A 22,519-nucleotide genomic window follows, 5' to 3' on the forward strand; every position below is an offset into this window, starting at 1 on the left:
CAGTCAATTGCAAAAGAAGGTTTTACTCGGAACAGTTTCCATCCTCTGACAATATCAGTAACACCATCAAACATTCAGATCTGCCTATCCCAGGTTCTTGGTAAGGACTTGGTAGGTAGACAAAAATGCCAAACCCAGTCTGAACATCTGGCTACTGTTTGATGAACAACAACAATAATAATAAAATAAAAAAAGTAATAATTAAAAGAGGACCTTCGAGAGCAGGACACTACAACCAGAGTATAGCTGTCGATATGTTCAAGCAGAGCCATGGTTATCATGGCAGCAGTGAAATGCCAAGCAATTTCAGTATAAATATTCAAAATAACTTTTAGGACTTCTCAATCCCATATTCAAGACCACCTCTACTAGGTGAGGAATGGAAACTATTGGGCACAGGGTAGGCAATCCATCACCAGAATCTTTAATTTGTCTTGAGTGCTCAATCAAAATTTCAATCTGTTGTGTTGAATGGACAGGAATCCTGAGGAGAGAAATAAAAAAAACCTTATTTATTAGTCTTAAAATCACCACCTTGCAAATGTGGGAGGATTGATAAGAAAGAGGTAGTGACGATTATGGAATGCCTTAGGAACTGGATTACTAGTCCCTTCTTGTACTGGGATTCCAATCCAAGCATAAGATGGATGGTCCAGCTCACTCCAATGGATGACCTTTGTCATGACCCAGTTGAGGGAAGAGGGTGTGTTGCTTCTAATCTTAGTTTTCTCAGCAGCATTCACTACTGACCATGGTATCCTTCAGGATTTCTGTGGAATGAGCCTGGAGTTGCCATGGAAACGTTGATCCAGTGCCTAGAGGCTGTTAAATTCGAAATTAGAAAAAGCAATCTTAGTCTGAATCCTCTCAAATTGCTGTTTATTTAGAAGGGCTCTGGCAATAATTATAGAGGGGGTGGGACTATACAGGATAAAGTTCTTAGGTGGTTGGACTCTTCTTAGGTTCATAGCTACTGTTTCATAGGTAAGTGAAGGCCATGCCCAGGAAGGCATTTGCTTAATTTCAGCTAGTTGTCCCAGTTTCATCTCTACTAGAAGAAGGAGGTCCTGGCAATAGTGTTCCATGCTTGTATCAGAACACAACTGGACTATTCTCTGGCACTTTACAGTGGACTGCTTTTGAAGACCATTTTGAAGCAGAAATTGGCTTGCCTGGCAAACAAGAATATCTATGTAGCTCCTGGTTGCTAATAGGTTTTCAAGTGCAATTCAAAGTGTTATTGAATTATAAAGCCCAATATGCATTGACTCTTAGGCTTCAGAAGTACTTCAGGATAGACTTCTTTAGTTCTCTGGTATGCAATTCCTAGCAAAAAGTGTTAATAGTCTCCCAGAGAATAAGGGGGGATTGGGTTAACAGACAATGTTTTTTTTTATAGCACTCCATCAATTATGAAACAGCTTCTCTCTTTCTCTAAAAGGCCACTCTAATGGATTCTGAACTAGTAAAAATGAAGCTTTGCCAGAGAGCATTTGGAGAATGATGAATGTGCATGATTTGTATTGCTATAATGTATTATTATGATTATGATTATATTTTGGTCTTAGTTTTAATATGTTTTTGTTGTTGTAAACGGACAGAAGTGTGCACAAATCACAACACGGTCCATAAATGGCACAAATAAATAAAACATACATAATGTGTAAGGAAGACATATAAAACAAGATCATGTTAACTTGGTAAAGCAAAACAAAACAAACTTGGAAAAATATTCAGCAGCAGGAAAGGCAAAGAAAAGTGGAGCAATAATTTATCTATGTTCAGAGATCCGGACCCTACCCACTCACATGGCCTTCCGAAAGGCTATTAAAACCTGGCTATTCCGGCAGACCTGGGGCTGTTGACCTCTTGACCGAGGTCCAGCCTCAGTTAGACTGGGTGCATGATGTGCTTTCTTTTAATCTGTTTTTCTCCGTTTGTTTTTAATTTTTAACTTTTAAAATTTATTTTCTGTAAGCCGCCCGGAGTCCTTCGGGATTGGGCGGCCTATAAATTTATTAAATCAAATCAAATTTGAAATCTTCTTGAGAGGTACTGGAACCATGAAAAGACAAGAAAATGTTTTAATTCTGAAATTAAGAACAGAAGATAGATCAATCTATGTCCCACATAAAGTCCAGAAATAATTTTAGGAAAGTTTTTGCAATAACACAAATCATGAAAGTAGAAATAGCCATTATGGGAGATATTAACAGAGTGATAGATTTGAATGCAGACAAATCATTTCAAGGGTGGGGGGAAGGAAAACATCTGAGAAATGTTTTCGGTATATGAATACATTCTTTGATAAATGTTTGGACATAAAAAAACTCCATTCTCAGCAAGACATCAAATGTACACAAGAAGTGTTTGTTGGGTCTCCAAGGCACATTCCACAGGAAAATGGAGAGACTTTCAGTGATATATGCAATTTTATTAACATGGTTCCAAGGGGAATACATGGCATGTAATGACACATAAAATGGCACATAAAGGAACAAATGGCACATAGTTACTCCAATGAGGTATATTAGAAAAGTGTTAAGAAAGCAGCCATCTTCATTAGGAGCCCAGCCTTCTCTGTGGAAAATGATTAGCTGTCCTGCTGTTTTCTTCCTTCCGATCTTAAAAAATAAATATCCATGCTAGGCTAGCCTATGCAAGGACAGAGCCACCCCATGGATTAGTGGTAATGACTTAGCCCTTTTCACCCCAGATCTTCAGGGGAACTAAATAAAACCAAACAAATAAAAAAGGACCGCCTCAATTGCTACTCTTTTCACAAAACTGTTCTGTGTGGTACTCCTATTTCTGAAAGAAGTATCACATTCAGAACAGTATTCTGGAGGAAGGGTTAACACTATGTTAATCAACTTTCCATGTCTATGAAAATTGATCAGCAGAAGGTCTGTGTAATCTAATACTAAACAGAGTCTGGCTTGGGTTAAAACTGAGTCCTAACGCATGGATGATTGGGTTTGCTCTATGCAGGGCATATCACCCCTCCACCCATCCCCACATTCAGCATTTCTTATCACTGTTTATTTTTTTATAGTATAAAGTACAAAACTACAAAAACGAACAGTAGGGAAAATAGTGGAGGGAAAAGGGAAGGGAAAAGTGCAGAAAAGAAGGGGAAAAGAAAGAAAAGGTATTCACTTCTGACGGTGTAATAAAATAAGATAGTAACATCAATCAAACCTCAACATTTTACATTTACATAGTACTATAAACTAGCCGTTTCTATATCAATAAATCTATCTATTCATTCAGCATTTCTTATGAATGAGTTCATCATGTTTGTTCCTCCCCGCCCTGTGCTGAACTTTATTTATTATGCTCTTTGCCTGTTGAATTTCTACCCTTGTTTTCTCCATCAAAGCAACTTACAGTAATAAAAGCATCACAAAGTCCAAAGTAAACATTGATGCAGAACTAAAATTAAGTGCTGGAATAATTTAAAGACAATATTGGAATAAGATTGGCATGTTGATTTTGATAGGGCATTTGGGAGTGTTAAACTACAGTAGCAATGATTTTAAAAGACTATGGAGAATCCCCCTCTCAAATGTTTTGGGATGAATGACTTGACAGCAGCTGTCTGCAAAGGCTGTACAAGAATATGAGCTCTGAGAAGTTTCTCTTCTCAGCCAAAGTTTCTGTCATCAGCTTGATGCAAAACAGGGCATCCATCCCCTCTCCCTTTCACTTGTGCTTCAAAGCTTCCAAGAAATTAGACAAGGTGAGAGCCAAGCCACTCCTTGAGCAGCTGTCCAATAAAGCCGAAAAGAGCATGATTCTAAGTAGCATCAGATTCTCTGGAAAGAAACAGTTGCATGATGATACTTAAGGCTCTAACTTCTTGTGTTGTGAGAACAAATACACAAAGTAAGAGCTTTTTAAAATCCAGAAGGGTACAAGGAAGGCAGGTTTTGAGAGAAGTTTCCAACACAGCTAATTGTGAAGAGGGCATCCATAAAATGCTTTCCTCAGAATGTCTAAATATATACAGAGATAGTCCTTCCTACTTCTTGACTCACCTAACTCTCAACACCTAAATCTGACTTGTTTTGAAGCTCATAGGCAAATCAATGTTTAATGCAAACACACATAACAAAGGTCTGTCAGATAACTTTTTTTAAATTAAAGAAAAAGGAAAACTGTTTCAATAAATAAACCTTTTCTGTGTGGAGGTGGCAACAGGAGAACTTACATAACGCTTTAACTGGTGAATGTTTTGCCATACCCAGTCCCTATAGAATTGTTTTTCCTATTTCTACATGAGATTGTAAATAATTACTTTGCAAAAATAAATGTATCATTGAAACCACACAGGCATATTTGAAGCAGAGGGGTGCAATTTGGCCATTAGAAAAGGGTTTACTTCGTTCTTCCACTCAAAACAGTCCTTAAGCATTTATCTTTCTCTTTTTTTTAAAAAAAAGGCATTATTTTAAAGAAATAGTTTTTTTACTGAATTATTTCCTCCAATTTTATTTTTTAATAAGTAATTTTTATTAAACTTTTTAACAAAATAAAACATAAAAAAACCAAATTCAACATCCATTCTTCCCATTCCTAAGACATCAGTATATCCCATTTTGTTTATCATCTTACATACTTTCCATTTTACATTTACAATTTCCTCTTTATATTTATAATTCCTATAACCTAATATTTACATATATAAATATTCTACTTTCATTCGTTATTCCTATTCTCTAACTACTGATACCATTTATCCCATACTATATAATATTCTTTGTCTTCTTTATCTTGCAGTTTAAAAGTTAATTTGACCATTTCCAAGCAGTCCATTATTTTTTAAATTATCATGTTTTCAGAGGGTATGCTGTCTAATTTCCAATTTGTTATTCTTGCTGTCAGTAGGTGAATTATGATATAATTGCTTTCCTTTGCAAACGTTCCTCTAATTGTCCCTAGCAAAAACATCTCCGATTTAAATTGGATTTGAAGGCCTGTTATTTCTTGCAACCAAATTCTTATTTTACTCCAATATTTCCTCACTTCCGGACAAGTCCACCACACGTGGAAGTATGAACCGTATTCATGTTTACATTTCTAGCATCTGGAGCCTCAAATTTGATTAAATTTTTGCCAGTCTTGCCAGTGTTAGATGCCAACGATAAAATATTTTATGTAAGTTTTATTTGTATGAGGCTGACATTGTTAATTTATACTTTTTCATCCTGGTTTTTTTTTCCCTAAAGGGTTAGGGGTGCAAGGATCTTGTAACTTGACAGCTTTAAGACTTACGTGCTTCAAATGTCAGAGTTTCTGAGCCAACATTTGGGTTGCTAAGCAAGAGAGTTATTAAGTGAATTTCACATTTTACATGTTGGCCACGCCCACCCAGTCACATGGCTGGCAAGTCACTCCCACCCGGTCACATGTCCGGCAAGTCACTCCCACCCAGTCACATAGCCGGCAACCCACTCCCACAAAGCTGGCCACACCTACAGAAGAGGTTCTAAAAGTTTTTGAAACCCACCACTGATGCGCATACACAGTGATCGTGCATTACGCCAGGGGTGGGTGGATGGAGCCTCCCGCAGCTGCCGCTACTGGTTCACCTGAACCGGAGAAAACCAGCTAAATACCACTTCTGGTTTTATCCCACTCACAGAACAATATTCAGTGACAAAGACCTGTATGTTGGAAAGATACACATCATTTCCTTATTTATTTAAAACATTTATATAGCCACCCATCTTTAAACCAATTCTGGGTGACTCCCAATCAAAGAGTTTAAGAAAAACAACAATTACAATGATTTTTAAAAATACCTAATTAAAACATTAAATATTAAAAACAACTTTCCCTGTACCTTGGTTTAGTGATGGCAGCTGTTCTATTCTACGCCACCCTTTTCAGTGAAATAAATAAATAAATAAATGATCTTCCTACTTTAGCATAATTGGCCTCTGGACTTGGCCACTGTTACCTGCTTCTGCCTGGTTGATGCCCTGCTTCCTTCTGACTTCCTTTGTTTTTGTTACAACTTAGATGCTGATCCACAATGGATTCAGAAAAGATTACTTATAAAGCATATTATTGAATGTATTTTGTCTGATAGGAAATTCATAGGAATGGGACTTTTAATTACTAGGAATGGAAAGAGGCAGAAACCAATCACTGTGGAAGAAAATAAAATGATCCAATTAGGTTGGCTCAGAAGATTTATTGGGCTGAAAAGAAAACAGGGACCTAAGCAATGTGGCTAGTTTAACCTCGTTTTAAAAAGTTAAACAGAAACCACAGTGCTATCTACTTTCAGCTGCTGCAGATATCTATGGCAGATTACTTTGTCTGAGATAGTGGAGAAAACAAAAGGGAACATTTAAATGTATTGGCAAATTGGAAAAAAAAAGCTGTCTTAAAATGGTCTCCATATGTGAATTCTCAAATAATAAAATGGCTATAAGTAAAATATATACAGTACAGTAGAAGCCATGTTATAGCAGTACAGTAGAATCCATTTTAAAGCACAACAGGCTGTATCTTAACAGAACCCCCCCCCAAGATGTGTTATGGGTGTCTTACTCCCACAGTATTTTTCTCCACAAAGTAAGACATCTGTGTACCACGTTTGGTTGAAATTTCTCAAGGTGTTCCAGAATTATGCTGGAACACACACACACACACACAAACACACACACACACACACACACACACACACACACGTCTGTCTGTCTGTCTGTTTGTCTTTGGTTATTCGGGTTTTCTCCCATGTAAAATTGGAAGTGTCTTGGCAATGTTTCGATGAAGTCTCATTCGTCATCTTCAGGCTGGTTTACTCGGCTTCGTGCTTCTAGGAGCAATGTGAGATTGCAGTTGTTTCTTCCTTTTAACTGCCAGTGGGGGTGTGAGTTGATTGGGTGGGAGCTTGGCTGCGTTCTGATTGGGTGGAGGTGTGTTCTGATTGGTTGGGGGTTTGTGCTCGGCTTAGTCTGAATTGCTGGGGAATTTAAAAGGAAGAAACAGCTGTGATCTCACATTGCTCCTAGAAGCACGAAGCTGAGTAAACCAGCCTGAAGATGACGAATGAGACTTTGTCAAAATGTCGCCAAGACACTTCCAATTTTACACGGGAGAAAACCCGAATAACCAAAGACCTACATACAAACACCCGCGAAAACCTCAGAAAACAGGTGTGTGTGTGTGTGTGTGTGTGTGTGTGTGTGTTGTATTTGTGCTGATAAATAAATAAAGGGAGACTAGTATAGATCTATTTCGAGCTATTTAGCTCTCATCAGCTAGCCATACCCTTACTGGGATTCGAACCTGGGCTGTATTACATATTAGGCAGATGTGTTATGTGTGTGTGTGTGTGTGTGTGCGTGTGCGTGTGTGTGTAGAGAGAGAAAGAGAGAGAGAGAAAGAGAAACTGATTAAATGTATAACTGGTTTCACTCAGCATCCTAAGCAAAACACAAGCAAACATTGACCATAAAGTGTGAATCCAAATGCACCTATCAAAGTTACTTATCAAGAGAAAAGTGTGGGATAGCATTTCACATCCTTCCCCCTTGTGGTTTCTGAAAGCAGATATGCAGAGCCACACTATCTATATAAACATCCTAAATAACATTCAGTTTTCATCATTAAACAAACATTAAGACGGAGAAATCTTTCATTGGGAATGTTGAAGTTTGGATGCCAAGTAAACAGTGCTACTTGCTAATTGAATTTCAAAGAATTTGTGGCCTTTTAATGTGGCCTTGCCAGTTCTGAGTATTAATTAATGAGATGGCAGGAAAGGAGATAACTGCATATTGGATGGCAACGTATTTGTCAAGATTGCTACTTAGCTACTTACTTATCTGTTGATTGCTTAATCATACTGGTGGGAGGGTTCGTGGGATTGAAAGATTGTGGCACAGCGACAAAATTGCATGGGTACATTTCCTAGAATATGACTGCCTCAACATCTTTGCATTTCATCAAATTTTAATTGAAGGATAACCACTAGGCTATCAAAATATCTCCAAACAAGTATTTCTCCATCACAGTCAGAACTTAAAATTGGACAAGTACATTCAGAAATGGTTTAGAAAACAAACAAGGAGGTGGCTATTTTAATAGTAAGCTTTATTGCAGGCCTGTCAAACTGGTGGCCTGTGGGCTGGATGTGTCATGTGCAGGCCACGCCTACCCTGGCTCCGCAGAGGCAAAAAATGTCACGATACATCACGTGACGCAATCGAGCTTGACACCTGTAATTTATTGGAATAACAACATATAAGAACACTCCAGATAAACATGTTTAAGGTATTTACATTGTATATTTCAAGAAAATGCATTCACTTCCTCCACCCTATTTCACTGGTTCTCATTTATTTAGCTTATTTAATTCATTTACAGGTAGTCCTCATTTTAAAACCATGAATTTAGTGACTGTTCAAAGTTACAACGGCCCTGAAAAAAGTGGCTTATGATCAATTTTCACACTTACAATGGTTGCAGCATCCCCATGGTCATGTGATCAAAATTCAGGTGCTTGGCAACTGGTTCATATTTATGACAGTTGCAGTCCTGTGATCGATCATGTTTTGCGACCATCTGACAAGCAAAGTCAATGTGGAAGCCAGATTCACGTAACATCTATGGTATTAACATAACAACTATAATGATTCACTTAACGACGGTGGCCAGAAAAGTCATAAAATGGGCAAAACTCACTTAATGAATGCCTTGTTATGCCAACAGAAATTTTGGGCTCAATTGTGGTTGTAAGTCGAGAACTACCGTAGTTAGTTGAAAGGTCCTTGATTCAGTAAAAGCCCCCAGAGATGAGACGCCTCTAAAGTCTGGCACTGACTGAAAACACCCCAAATTGAAAATACCCAAATTTGGATTTTGGCCTGTAGCTTTTTCTGCTGGCCACAGAGTGCAGAGGAGTCCTCTCATCTCAGGAGCTGGCAGAAAAAGCTCCATGCTGAAATCCAAGCAATGCAAAACTAGTTCCATATGGCCCAGAAATGTTGTGCACTAAGGAGTTTTGGTGTGTTGGTGGCCCCTTTAAGCTACTTTTGCATTTCCTTTTTCTTTTTCACTGTGCGCATCCAGACCCAGAAGTCTAGCAGCCAGATCTGTGCAAATCTTGTAGCAGTGAGGGCAAGAAGACAGTGGCAAAGGTCACCCTGGATGGTGGAGTGTAGAGTGGCGTGGGGGAGGCTTAAAAGCAAACAAATAGGAGGAGCTAAGTGGGCAGGGGAAGTTGCATCGCCCCTGCAATTGTACGTGAGGGTGGACTGTCAAGTGCCTAGATTTTGACCATGTGACCATGGGGCAGAGGTGGGTTGCTCCCAGTTCGGCCCGGATTAGCTGAACCGGTAGTGGCAGCAGCGGGAGACTCTGCCCACCTGCTTGGATGCTTCTGTGCATGTGCAGAAGCATCGCACGAGCGAACCAGTAGCGCTGGGATTTGAAACTCAACTCTGCATGGGAGCAGTGCAATATCTATAACTTTGAGCACAGACCACAAGTCCCTTTGTGTAATTGTAATTTCGTGTAACTTTGAACCATTGCTGAACAAATGGCCATAAATTGAGGACTACCTGTATAAATGCAGGCTGAAGTAATTGTATTAGTTTAGAGTCACGATTTATGGTTCATTCCTGAGTCAAGTAACAATTGCTGCCTATATCTGTTGTGCTGGTTCAAATTTTAAACTCTACGAATTTGCTCACCCTTTAGAATAAGCAGATGTGATGTCATCTATACTTTCTGTTTCACCCGAGGAAGATCTCCAAATTCACATGGAAGAGAACTTTAGTGTCCTCCTGCAGCAAAGCCACTGACTTAAACCATACAGTTATCTGTTTTCCTTGCTCATTTTAATATTGGAGCAGCAGCTGGCCTGCCACAAAGTGGGCCGATCTATCATTTTAAATTGAGAGATGCGTGATATGATTTGGGAACCAGAACTAACTTGCAACCTTCGAGAGTCCAACCTGCCTTTTCTGTTCTGCTAACCTATAATGAAACAACTCTAGGAGGAAGTGAGTCAGATAACTCCACACTGCTTTGAGGGGGAATATGAGTCATTGTAGCATTGGCCTACTTCTCCAAGAGCTTTGCAGGAGATGATAAAAAATTGTGTAATTCACCAAGACAGCTCACTGTACATCCTAAATGTGGTGCTCCTCCCATGGTAGGAGACTCCTACTCAGTACTGTATGTGAGCAGATTTCTTGGAAGAACACATTTAATCTGAGTGAGCTTATTCAGTTGAAGGTTTTGGTGCTGGCTGCCTGCCCGTTACTGATATCTGAACTAGAAACCACAGCAGTATCAGATGAATGACAAGCTCAGCAATGATTTGGCAGAGGCCTTGTGGCTAATCTTCCCTTGTGTCTTGAATACAGATTGGAAAAGCTGAAGAGATTCATTTGTTTTGACTGAAAAGATGAAATAACAACAAAGTTATGTTACCTTGGAGACATGTAAAGAATAAAGGAGAAAGAAACAAAGGAGCAAAGTCAATAGATCCTTTAAAGATTTCGCTGGTTAATGGGATTGTGCTTTAATTTGGAAGAAAATAAAAATAAGGAAAGAGTGCCACTCCCCAAACACTGTTGAACTGTGACAACATCCGATGATGGTTTAATGTAAATGCGACTGACAAGATGGAATCTTGTGGGACCCTAGTCAGAACCTAGATGTTGAAAAGCAATCACCCAGCATGCTGGTCAGTCTGTATGTAACAGAATAAGCTACCATTACTTAGATTTAATCAAATCAGTGTATTCAAGATAAACAACAGAGGTAAACAAAGGGGTGGAATAACTAGAATTGGTACCAGCAATCATGACATTAAATAACTCTCCACATACCTGCTGGTTGAAAGATAGAAATACATCATCTCAGTCATTGGAGCACTTGGTACCATGTCCAAGAATTTTATAAAACACATACAGAAATTGAAGCTTCCTTCAATAACACCAGCGGAACTGCAAAAAACTGCGCTACTCAGAGCATCGTACATCTTAAGAAAGTACTTGGTTGATACGTAGGATGCTGGCAGCAAGCTGTATTAACCATCAGTACCAGTCAGTGCTATTTGTGATGCATTTTTGAATGTTCAGTTGACTGAGTTTCATGTTTAATGAACAAGGTATATAATAATAATAATAACAACAACCACTGATTGACCGATTATATCAACCAAGAGCAAAGGGTGGTTGAGGACTCCTACAAGTAAAGCAGACTGTGCAAGAAGAAAGACACAGCTTGAATGACTACATCCAGAAAAGTGAAGAACCAATGATTAAGGAAGTCAATAAAGGAGGTCTTTTGAAGACAATCAAGTCGAAAGCTGAATACAAGAAAGAAGTAATTGAGAAGCAAGTTGAAAATGGGAAAAGCAAAACTATGCATGGCCAATACTTGAAAGGTATTGAAGGCAAAGGGTGACCAAAAGCTAACTTAGAACTTGTTAAGATCAGAAGCACTGAAAAAAAGAAACAGAAGGCTTTATTTTGGCAGCTATAGAAGAAGACTTAGCCACAAATTGCATGAAGGCAAAAATTCAGCATGTTACCACAACAGCAAATGCCGCCTCTGTAATGAGAAAGATATAGTCGACCATTTGATCAGTGGGTGCAAAATTTCACAAACTGACTACCTACAACTCCATGACCGAATTGCTAACATCATTCACTGAAAATTGTGCCAGAAGTTTGGATTTGAGTACAGCAAAAACCACTGGGAACATCAGATTCAGAAGGTTTTAGAGAATGAGAAAGTAAAGATCTTGTGGGACTTCAGAATTCAGATTGACAGGCACTTGGCCCACAACACACCTGACATAACAATAGTTGAGAAGAAAAAAGTATGCATTGTACTGGACATGCACAAATTGAAGATAAATTGAAGATAAACAGCAAGAAAAAATCACAAAGTACCGGGACTTGCAAATTGAAGTTGAGCGATTGTGGAAAAAGAAATTGTGTGTTGTCCCGATTCTAATTGGAGCCCTTGGAGCAATACCTAAAGGGCTACCTCGCTATTTGGAAAATTTAAATTTATCAGACTTGAACATTCTGATTCTACAAAAAACCACCCTACTTGGAACAGCTTATATCCTTGGACATTACCTTAACAGTTCCTAGGTCCTTGGTTAGGACTTGAGCAGTTGAGCTACCAACCAGCCCCAAAAGCTGTGAATCTCACCAAAGATTAAAATAATAATAATAATAACAACAACAACAACAACAACAACTCTGCCATTGCCGGTCCCAAGCCCGGATGAGAAAGGAGGAGGGTTGGGGTCAGGTTGGCAACTGGCCCCATAAAAAAAACCCCGTCAACCCATACAATATGGTGAAAAAAACAAATAAGAATTCCATACCGCATCGGTCGTCGCGCGGGTTAACAAGGGCCGCGGCGGATGTTGGGGTCCCTGGACATCCGTCGACAAGTGGGCTACAAGTGGACCAGCCAACAAAACGACAAAAATATAGTGCAGATGAAAACCGTGCCATAATGGCCTGTTACTACAACTCAGAGCCAGAAAAAAGAGGCTATTTAAAGCGAATGTATGAATTATGGAAACAACAATATCCAGATTCAAATGTTAGTGAACAACGACTAGCAGATCAAAGGCGATTTATTATACGGAATAAAGTGTTTAGTGAAGTTGAACATGAGGAAATTCAGGCAAATTGCAAAACCCAAAAAACAATATCACAAGCGGAAATAACTGATATTCAAGACACAACTAAAGACATTATAGTAGAACTCCCAGAAGAAGCTCTCGGGGAAGAAATAACATCACCACCACTAGAACCAGTTATCACTGAACCAACTGATGAACTAACTCAAAAACAAAAAGAATTGAAGGATAAGATCATGGAGCATTTTCTGCTTAATGAGGAAAGGCAACGTTTACCATCACTAAAAACTGTGCCGAAGAAAATTTTGGCCCCTATCATGAAAATGGTTAATGCAGTGTTTTCAACAATTGAACCGGGATCCATCTTGGAAACAAACCAGTTAATGTACAGCGCAGCTGTAATAGTCACTAATGAACTAGGCATTAAAATTAAAGTACCTAGTCATACAACAGAAAAAGCATCAAAGCCAAAGTGGAAAATCCGTTTAGAACAAAAAATAAAAAAATTAAGGGCAGATGCTAGTAACTTAAAGAACATGCATGAGCAACGGCTTAAAAACAACAAAATCATAGATTGGCTAATCAGGAGATATAGATTGGATACAAGAAACATCAATGAAGCTGTAGAGATTGTAAAACAGCAGATAACAGCAACAGCTAGAAAAATTGAAAGATATGAGGCACGAATCATCCAATATAAACAAAATCAGCAATTTCGATCAGACCAACGGCGTTTTTATCAAAGTCTTAATGTAAATGGTGACACCAAAAGTGAAAAACCAGAAAAACAGGCCACAGTTGAATTCTGGAAAGAATTGTGGGAAAATGCAAAGGACTACAACAAGGAAGCAAAGTGGATACATGACTTTGAGAAAAGCATTGGCAACAAACAAATGCAAGTATTAGAAATAACAACTGAGATGGTCAAAAATCGAGTTAAAAAGGTAAAGAATTGGACATCACCTGGAAAGGACCAATTACATGGTTTCTGGCTCAAATATCTGACCAGTTTACATGCAATATTGGCCAGGCAACTGAATGAAATTTTACAAAAGGGCCAAATTGATGAATGGTTGACAACTGGAAAAACATACTTGATTCAGAAAGATCCAACTAAAGGAATAACACCTGAAAACTATAGACCAATAACATGCTTGCCAACAACCTTCAAATTACTCACAGGCATTATTGCAGATAACATGATGGATTATTTGGAAACAAACAACATCTTGCCAGTAGAGCAAAAAGGCAACAAAAGAAGGAGCAGGGGCACAAAAGATCAGCTTCTAATTGATAAAATGATATTAGAAAATTGTAAGAACAGAAAAACGAACTTGAATATGGTCTGGATTGATTACAAAAAGGCATTTGACTCACTGCCACATAGTTGGATCATAAAATGCTTAGAAACAACTGGCATTAGCAAAAATATTACATCCTTTACTGAAAAGGCAATGAAACAATGGAGAACTGAGTTGGCAGTAGGGAATGAGAGCTACGGAATGGTTAATATCAAGCGAGGAATTTTCCAGGGTGATTCACTTTCACCTCTTCTCTTCATCATCGCAACGATCCCACTATCAGTAATCTTAAAAAAAATGAAATTAGGCTACCAAACAGCCAAAAAAGCTGAAAAAATTTCGCATTTACTATATATGGATGATTTGAAACTCTATGGAAAGTCAGAAATAGAAATCCAATCATTGACAAATACAGTCCGAGTATTCAGCACCAATATTTCAATGCAGTTTGGCATGGAAAAATGCACCACTGTATCCATAAAAAGGGGCAAAATCACTGCATCTGAGGGAATTGAAATGCCCAATGGCCAACTAATTAAATGCAAAGAAAATGAAGCCTACAAATACTTAGGCATTCTGCAGTTGGATAACATCAAGCATGGAGAAGTAAAAACTATTGTCAGACGAGAGTACACCAACAGAGTTAGGAAAATTTTGAAATCTAAATTGAATGGTGGAAATACAATCAAGGCCATAAATACCTGGGCAATACCAGTTATAAGATACACAGCTGGTATAGTTAACTGGACACAAGCTGATTTGGACCTTTTGGACCGAAAAACCAGGAAACTAATGACAATGCACTACAGTTTACATCCACGTGGTGATACTGATAGACTATATCTGCCCCGAAAATCAGGTGGCAGAGGATTATTACAAGTGAAGCAAACAGTTGAAGAAGAAAAACATGCACTGGCTGATTATTTAAAAGAAAGTCAAGAACATCTATTAATCGAAGTAAAGAACAAAAATCTACTGAAGGACCAACAGACGAAACAAGAATACAGAAAAGATGTGATAAAATCAAGAATGGAGAGTTGGCAGAACAAAGCACTGCATGGCCAATTTCTGGAAAAAATAAAAGATAAAGTGGACAGTGAACAAACTTGGTTATGGTTAACAACAGGTACATTAAAGAAAGAAACAGAGTCACTAATCCTGGCTGCACAAGAACAAGCTATCCGCACAAATGCCATTAAGGCCAAAATAGAAAAATCCTCTGATGATGCCAAATGCAGACTTTGCAAAGAAGCTGATGAAACTGTTGATCACATACTCAGCTGCTGTAAAAAAATCGCGCAGACTGATTATAAATTGCGGCACAATTCAGTAGCACAAATGATCCATTGGAATTTGTGCAAAAATTATAATATCAAAACAGCAACAAACTGGTGGGAACATCAGCCTGAAAAAGTCACCGAAAATCAGATGGTCAAGATCTTGTGGGATTTCCGTATACAAACCGACAAAATACTGGCGCATAATACACCAGACATCACACTGGTTGAGAAAAATAAGGTCACAATCATAGACATCGCAATACCAGGTGATAGCAGGGTCGCCGAGAAGGAACATGAAAAAATCGCAAGATACCAGGACTTAAAAATCGAAATTCAACGACTATGGCACAAACCAGCAGTGGTAATTCCAGTGGTAATTGGCACACTGGGTGCTATTCCAAAAGCACTGGAATTACATTTAAAACAGTTAAAAATTGACAAAATCACCATCAGTCAAATGCAAAAAGCCGCACTGCTTGGATCTGCACGCATATTACGAAAATACGTTACGACGTCCTAGGCCCCTGGGTGGGGCCCGACTAGTAACCAATGCCAAATCCGGCGAAACAACTGGCCGCTGTGATACAATTGAATAATAATAATAATAGTAATAGTAATAGTAGTACATGGATGACTTAAAAATGTATGTGAAAAGCCCCACTGAACTTAAATCAATACTCAACACAGTTCAACTGTTCAGCAGTGACATCAAAATGAACTTTGGGCTATATTATCCATACGGTGAGGAAAAATGAAAAAAAACCAGAAGAAATTGAACTGGGAAATGGAAATATAGTGACAGCATTAGCAAAGGATGATGGTTACAAGTACCTAGGCATAGTGGAAGCAGATAACATCTTGAATGGAAAAGTCAAAGAGTCAACGCAAAAGGAATACATCAGGAGGGTCCTCAAAATATTAAAATCAAAACTGAATGCTGGGAACATAATTAAAGCCATTAATACATGGGCAGTTCAAAGTGATATGCTACTCAGCTGGAATCATCAACTGGACTCTGGCTGAACTGGAAAACTTGGACTGGAAAACACGCAAACTTTTGAATATCTACCACGCTTTACATCCATGAAGTGACATCGACAGGTTGTACCTGCCAAGGAAAATAGGGGGCAGGGGGCTATTGCAAATGCATCAAACTGTAGAAGAAGAAAAACGAACTTGATTATGTGAACCAAAGTACAGAAAAATTGCTGCAGGCTGTGAAAATGGAGAACAACATGAAAACAACAGAAAGAAAGGCAGAATATAAGGAAAAACAGCTGTGTGACAGATTAAACCAAAGCTTTGCACGGACAGCACTTGAATTCCAGGGCCAACTAAAATATATGAGAGTTGTGGGCAACTTAAGATATGAGGCCATAAGCAGCTCCCATGTTCCATTTTAAAACAAGACCCAAAGTGTTTTCATGATATTGAAAATCAGTGGTATAGTTTCCTGCCATTTTGAAGTGAGAAGCACCCCAAAACAACCTAAAATTTCTTCAAAATCTAAAATAATAACCCAATGTCCACCATATGCCTTGCTGTGCCATTTTCTATGAACTGTGGATCTCAAGCAACCTCAAAAAAGCAGGAATAGCTTCAGCAATAAAAAGTGATGACAAAAGAAAAGTCCCAAGAAAGAATCAATCAATTCAACTAGCAGGCTTGCAAGTTAACAACTAGAATAGAATTCTGACCATAGAATATCCTATGCAGGTGTCATTAGGTGAGAGAGAAATTGCAGCTGAAGAACAAAATATTTTATCCTGACTCAAAGGACAGACAAACCATTATGTTGAAGGAAAAGGCAACTGATTTCATTTTCTTGAGGCTGATGAGCCAAAGCTATTCACTCAAAGCATTTCATATATATACATACATACATGTGTGTGTGTGTGTGTGTGTGTGTATGTATGTATGTATGTATGTATGTATGTATGTATGTATGTATGTGTATATACATATATTTCAAGCTATTTAGCTCTCATCAGCTAGCCATACCCTTACTGGGATTCGAACACAAATATAACAAAGGCAACAGTAAAAATATTGGGTTTCTGTTGTGATGGACTCTTGTGACGAGCCGATTGACAGATGATGGAAGCAGTTAGCTTCCTCCCATAATTGGGGCTTACCAGGGGTTGTGACTCTAAATATATATACACACACATACACACACACACATACACACACACACATATATTGTATTTGTGCATATATATATATATATATATATATATATATATATATATATATATATATATGTGTTTTTTTTATTTGTGCTGATAAATAATATATATATATATATATTATATATATTATATAATATATATATATATATATATATATATATATATATACATATATATATATATATATGTATATACATATACAATATATATTATATATATTATATAATATATATATATATATATATATATACAATGTTAGTGTTTTTATTTGTGCTGATAAATAAATAAAGGGAGACTAGTATAGATCTATTTCAAGCTGTTTAGCTCTCATCAGCTAGCCATACCCTTACTATATGTTAATTTAACTCTAGGGGGAAGCTCATGGATTTGAATGCTTTCTGTACCAAAAATCCACTTCTTTGCCTATAGGAACCAGAACAAAAAGGACTCTGTAATAAAGCTTTCTCCCTGATATTGCGATTGTAGCATCCTGAACATCTCAATTCTTAACAATATAAGAATGGCATTATGTATGCCCATCATTTAAGAATGGCCAAAAGAACTCTGAGCGCTTCATTGAAAAATATGATGTGTTTAAAAAAAACCAAAACCAGGCACTCCATAAGGTTCTATTTGCTGTATGAGCTTTTGGAGGGAGCTTTGAGAGATTTAAAAAGAACACCAAACCACTGCTTCATGATAAATATGTCAAAGAGACTCTTGTTCCATCAACAACATAGCAGTTAACAAACAATTTCCATGCTTTTTAGATCTAGGGCAGACAGATAAACATCAGAAAAACTGGGGAAAGGACAGTAGAGGAGAGAGGACTGAAAGACTAATCTTTTCCATTCAGCAGCTTCTAGCTACTGAGAATGTCTGTTTCCTGATATAATAAGCCTCACTGACTTCCAGGAACAGAGAGTTAAACTCCTCTGTTTTTCCCAGCAGCATCTGAGGGAGTGGCTAGAGACTGCACAATTATGTTCTTGGAAAATTCAGAAAAATAAATCCTTGCCAAGGCTACAACATTTCCCCTTCCCACTCTCTCTCTCTGTCTGTGAGCTTGTCAACTCCCTAGGCAAAAACAAGCTTTGCTTAATTTTATCAAATAAACACACAAAATGTCATAGGTGGTTGTGAACCGTTAATTGCTTAAATGAACAAAGACTAAAATATGAAGCGTATTATAGCAATTCTCCTAAAATCAACAATTACATCTTAAGTAGTTCCTCCTTTGGAAATGTGCGGTTATGTTAGCTTTCATTCTTATTATAAGATCAGAGATTTTAATAACATCAAAAACAAAAACAGAATTGTTTAGGTAAACTGAAAAAGGCACAAAAGATCAAATACAAACGACTTGCTAGGAACATTAAACAGTGGATGACTGGGCCTGAATGGAAATCTAGGTGTTATTATTAGAAAATAGCTTCAAAAGCAGTGGCACTTGCTTTTGAGTAGAACAGGGCTTCCAATTGGCTACAAATTGTAAATAATATTATTGCCATGACATTTTAAAACCTTTTTTTAAAAATTTTGGGAATTCAAAGACTGGCAGTCAAGAGAGAACCACAGCATTTTATATAACCTCAAATAGCTTATATAAAAGTCCATGAGGCCCTTAGGAATCCTACATAAAGCAGTTTTACGCAAATCTGTTTAAATATAAGTAAGCATATATGGAATTCAATCTAAATATAAGAGTTTTTTTCAAAAGTCTCACTGAAAACTATCTTTGAAATATAATCATGCTTATGAAATCACTATGTAAATTAAAGATTTTTCAGTAATGAGATCTCTGCTAGCCCATGTTGAAGCTGCTTTATGATCAATATACCATTCCAGTTCCCATTTTCAGAGTAGATCCATTCTGCGGAATTATATCAATTACTTATTAATCTCCTATGGAAAAGAGAGAAAGCATTGGCCTCCTCTTGTTAGAAAGTAAAACTGAACTGTTTAATTAAAAAAATCAAAAGGCTTCTATGTCATTCTTTCTTAAGAACCTGAGTGGGAGATAAAATGAGTGTGTATGCTTCATCTTGAATTTGAAGATTTCTGAAAACTGAGCTGAAAAAAAAGCCTAATTGTGGAATATTAGTAGACCGAGCAATCCTCTCCATGATTTCTAAGTAGCTGCAAATCTAAGGCTAGAATTAAAATATGCATTTGTTATACTTGGTGGAGTTCTGAATGAAAGGCACAATATGTACCCACAAGTAAACATGGACTCCTCTCTTGAGATGATGATCAGCAAGAACAAATTTCATAAATTTTGGGCAGGACAGTCTAGACAAAATGACTGCTTGGCAAGTTGAGAAAGATCAAAGAGAAAGAAAATGGAAAAGGTGGATTGGTAGAATAAATTACACTGTCCTTGGAAAAATTACAGGTTATTAGAGAAACTGAGATGGTATCCATTTGTCTATAAAGTCACCAGGAGCTGAGCTCAAATTTATAACATCTAACTAAGAAACTGGTATGAATAGGGTGATGTATATAATTTTATTGCTGCAAAAGCATTGGCAATATGGAGTACTTTTTAAAGGTTTTATAAAACATTACCCAGCATGGACACAGCATAAGCACATTGATTTTTATTAGCCTTACCAAGAAATGGGTATTACATAACATTACAAACTTGCATAATCTGTCAGTTTCTGTATTGGTAATATGTACTGTAATCATATCTTGAAAGTAAATACCATGAATGCTTTGAAAATGGTTCCAACATCCAAGGAACAGAAATTGAAAAAGGCTTTTCAGAATGTTGTGAAATGATAGCTCTAGATGCAATGTTTTTTCTCTTTTTTTGCAGACCGCAAGAGGTTTTTAAATCATTCTTTCTTTAAAATGTTCCAATGCTTCTCTGTTGGTAAATGCTAATAATAAATGGGGGAGGGGGGTGTTTCAGAATGACCAGAAGTGCTTTTCTTTCGTAGCACCTTGCCCTGTGGAACATGGTACCCTCCCTGAGCAAAACCTTGTTGGCCCTTCATAAAGCATAGAAAACCAAGGTCTTTGACAATTGTTTCATTTTAGATTTTTCCATGGTGACCATTGTAGGTTTTTTATTGTTTGTTAATAGCAGTTATTCTATCGAGCCGCATAGAGTCACATTCACAAGATGGGCAGCCATATCAATAGATTAAATAAATAAATGGAAAAACATCTCCTATACGTTTATAGGATTTTAGAATATTGAGAGGTCAAACTAGTAATCTGGAAGAATATGATTACATCTCTTACCTTTTAAGATGATAACAATTTTTTCTTAGATCTGAAATACTAATAGTGAAGTTACTAGTTTTTATAGTCATGTAGCAGAATATTGTCTTCCTCAAATAAATATGCTCCAAATATTAAATATTGCTAGGTCTTTCCATTGGTTCTATAATAGTACCGTGTTTCCCTGAAAACAAGACAGGATCTTATTTTCTTTTGACCCCTGAAATAAGCATTTGGCTTTTTTTTCAGGGAGGTCTTATTATTTTTGAGGTGTAGAAGGCGGCGAGCATAGTCACCTCATGGCTTCTGCTGTGTTGCAATATTTTCAGGGAGAGTTTATTTTTGGGGAGGGGTTGTTTTAGCGCATGCATTCAAAAGCCCGATTGGGCTTATTATCCCAGGAGGTCTTATTTTTGGGGAAACAGGGTAATACTTTATTGATTAGCCATATTTGGCTATACCAATACAAAATGTATATTGGAGAAGAGCAGTAGTGTCATGTTAAAAAGAGACTAAAAATAATTAAAAGAAAATGCAGATCATATTTTTGTGTCACTCCTAAAATTTACCCCAATCATATATACACACACAGTTTTCAACTCTACTGTTTTGTTCAGAAAAATGCTGCTTATGTGTAATTTTTTTATTCTGACTGCACAAATATGTATTTTGATATAATGATCCTAGTATGCCGTTCATCTAATGTATAATGCAAAGATACAATTGTATCTTTTTTATACAATTAACATTCGAATATATATGTGTTGTGTCTTCTGTCTTTGGGCTCCACAAATATAACTACATTCATTATAAGGGACTTTGTTAAAACTTCCTTATTTAATCATTGTGTCCAGGTGTTAAAATCTGGCTCAATACTTACCTCCTTGTTAGTGCACTTTTGTGTTTAATAGCAATTTATAGCATCTGATCCATTTCAATGTGCCAGCCTTGCCAAGGATGGCTGTACAGAATATCTGTGACATTCAATACCCAAAATTATCTATGCAGCATTTCTGTGTCCTGGAGGTAAGAAACAGAGAGATCACAGCTCCTGTACCATCCAAGAAGTCTATAACTGAGATTTTTTTCTGTTCCAACAGCCACACTTTTGGGAGTCTTTCATTATATTGATTTTTCACCAATTATTGCCTCCCTTATTTTACATAAATAACAAATTGTATAAATTCCCAATCTGGCTTTAACTGCCGCAGCTAAGGACTTTTTATACATACCTAGATTACTTCTCAGATGCTACACAACCCAACTTGCAAATACAATAGTAAAATCATATTGTTAGCATGCAACAATATGTTGTAATCTCTGCTAAATGCCTTACGCATGTGTAATTCAGGATCCTTCATTAATACTTGTAGGTTGTTAATGTGTAGACTGAATAGCAGTTGTGCAAGTATATACTCTTGAGTTGTCCCTTTGTATCACTCACACTTTTCATAACTCCATTAATCCCAAATTGTACTCTCAAGCAAGTATGTGTGTAAAGGGTTTTGATCACTGCCAACAGTCTGGTTCCATATTGAGGGCAATCCTCAATATGGAACCCATATATTCCTCTATCATGTTTCTTTATTTACTATGCCAAATGTTGCATTAAGATTTATATAGATATCAAAAAGAACCCATTTAATGATAAATTTTATAATAAGATGTTTAAAGGCAAAGCAATTGTTGATAGTGGATCAGCTCTGTCCAAAGCCAGCTTGTTATTTGGCATAAATGTACTTTCCAGCTACCCAACTCATAATTCTAGTCAAAAGGAATCTGGTCTACATTTTAGACATTATTATAGACTAATGGAGCTATAATTACTAGAGTCCTTTTTATCCCCCCACCCTTTTGTATATAGAAACTAGTATT

The 22,519-nt window shown here is 37.2% G+C and overlaps 1 protein-coding gene across 2 annotated transcripts in view; it reads right to left on the minus strand.

The window, feature by feature from the left end:
* Positions 1–234: 234 nt before the first annotated feature.
* HEMK1 (HemK methyltransferase 1, mitochondrial release factors N(5)-glutamine) overlaps positions 235–22,519 on the minus strand; it is a 90,937-nt gene continuing 68,652 nt past the window's right edge. Inside the window, exon 12 of one of the 2 annotated variants that reach the window (XM_087709240.1) lies at positions 235–484. The gene's annotated coding sequence lies outside the window, so the exon portion shown is untranslated. Of the gene's footprint in view, positions 485–7,390; positions 8,238–22,519 lie in introns of those variants that run through there. The other variant, XM_087709241.1, reaches the window with a different exon arrangement.

The sequence above is a fragment of the Thamnophis sirtalis genome, unplaced genomic scaffold (assembly GCF_051295495.1).
Source record: "Thamnophis sirtalis isolate CommonGarterSnake01/CBP01778 unplaced genomic scaffold, rThaSir2_p1.2 scaffold_3, whole genome shotgun sequence".
Taxonomy (NCBI): domain Eukaryota; kingdom Metazoa; phylum Chordata; class Lepidosauria; order Squamata; family Natricidae; genus Thamnophis; species Thamnophis sirtalis.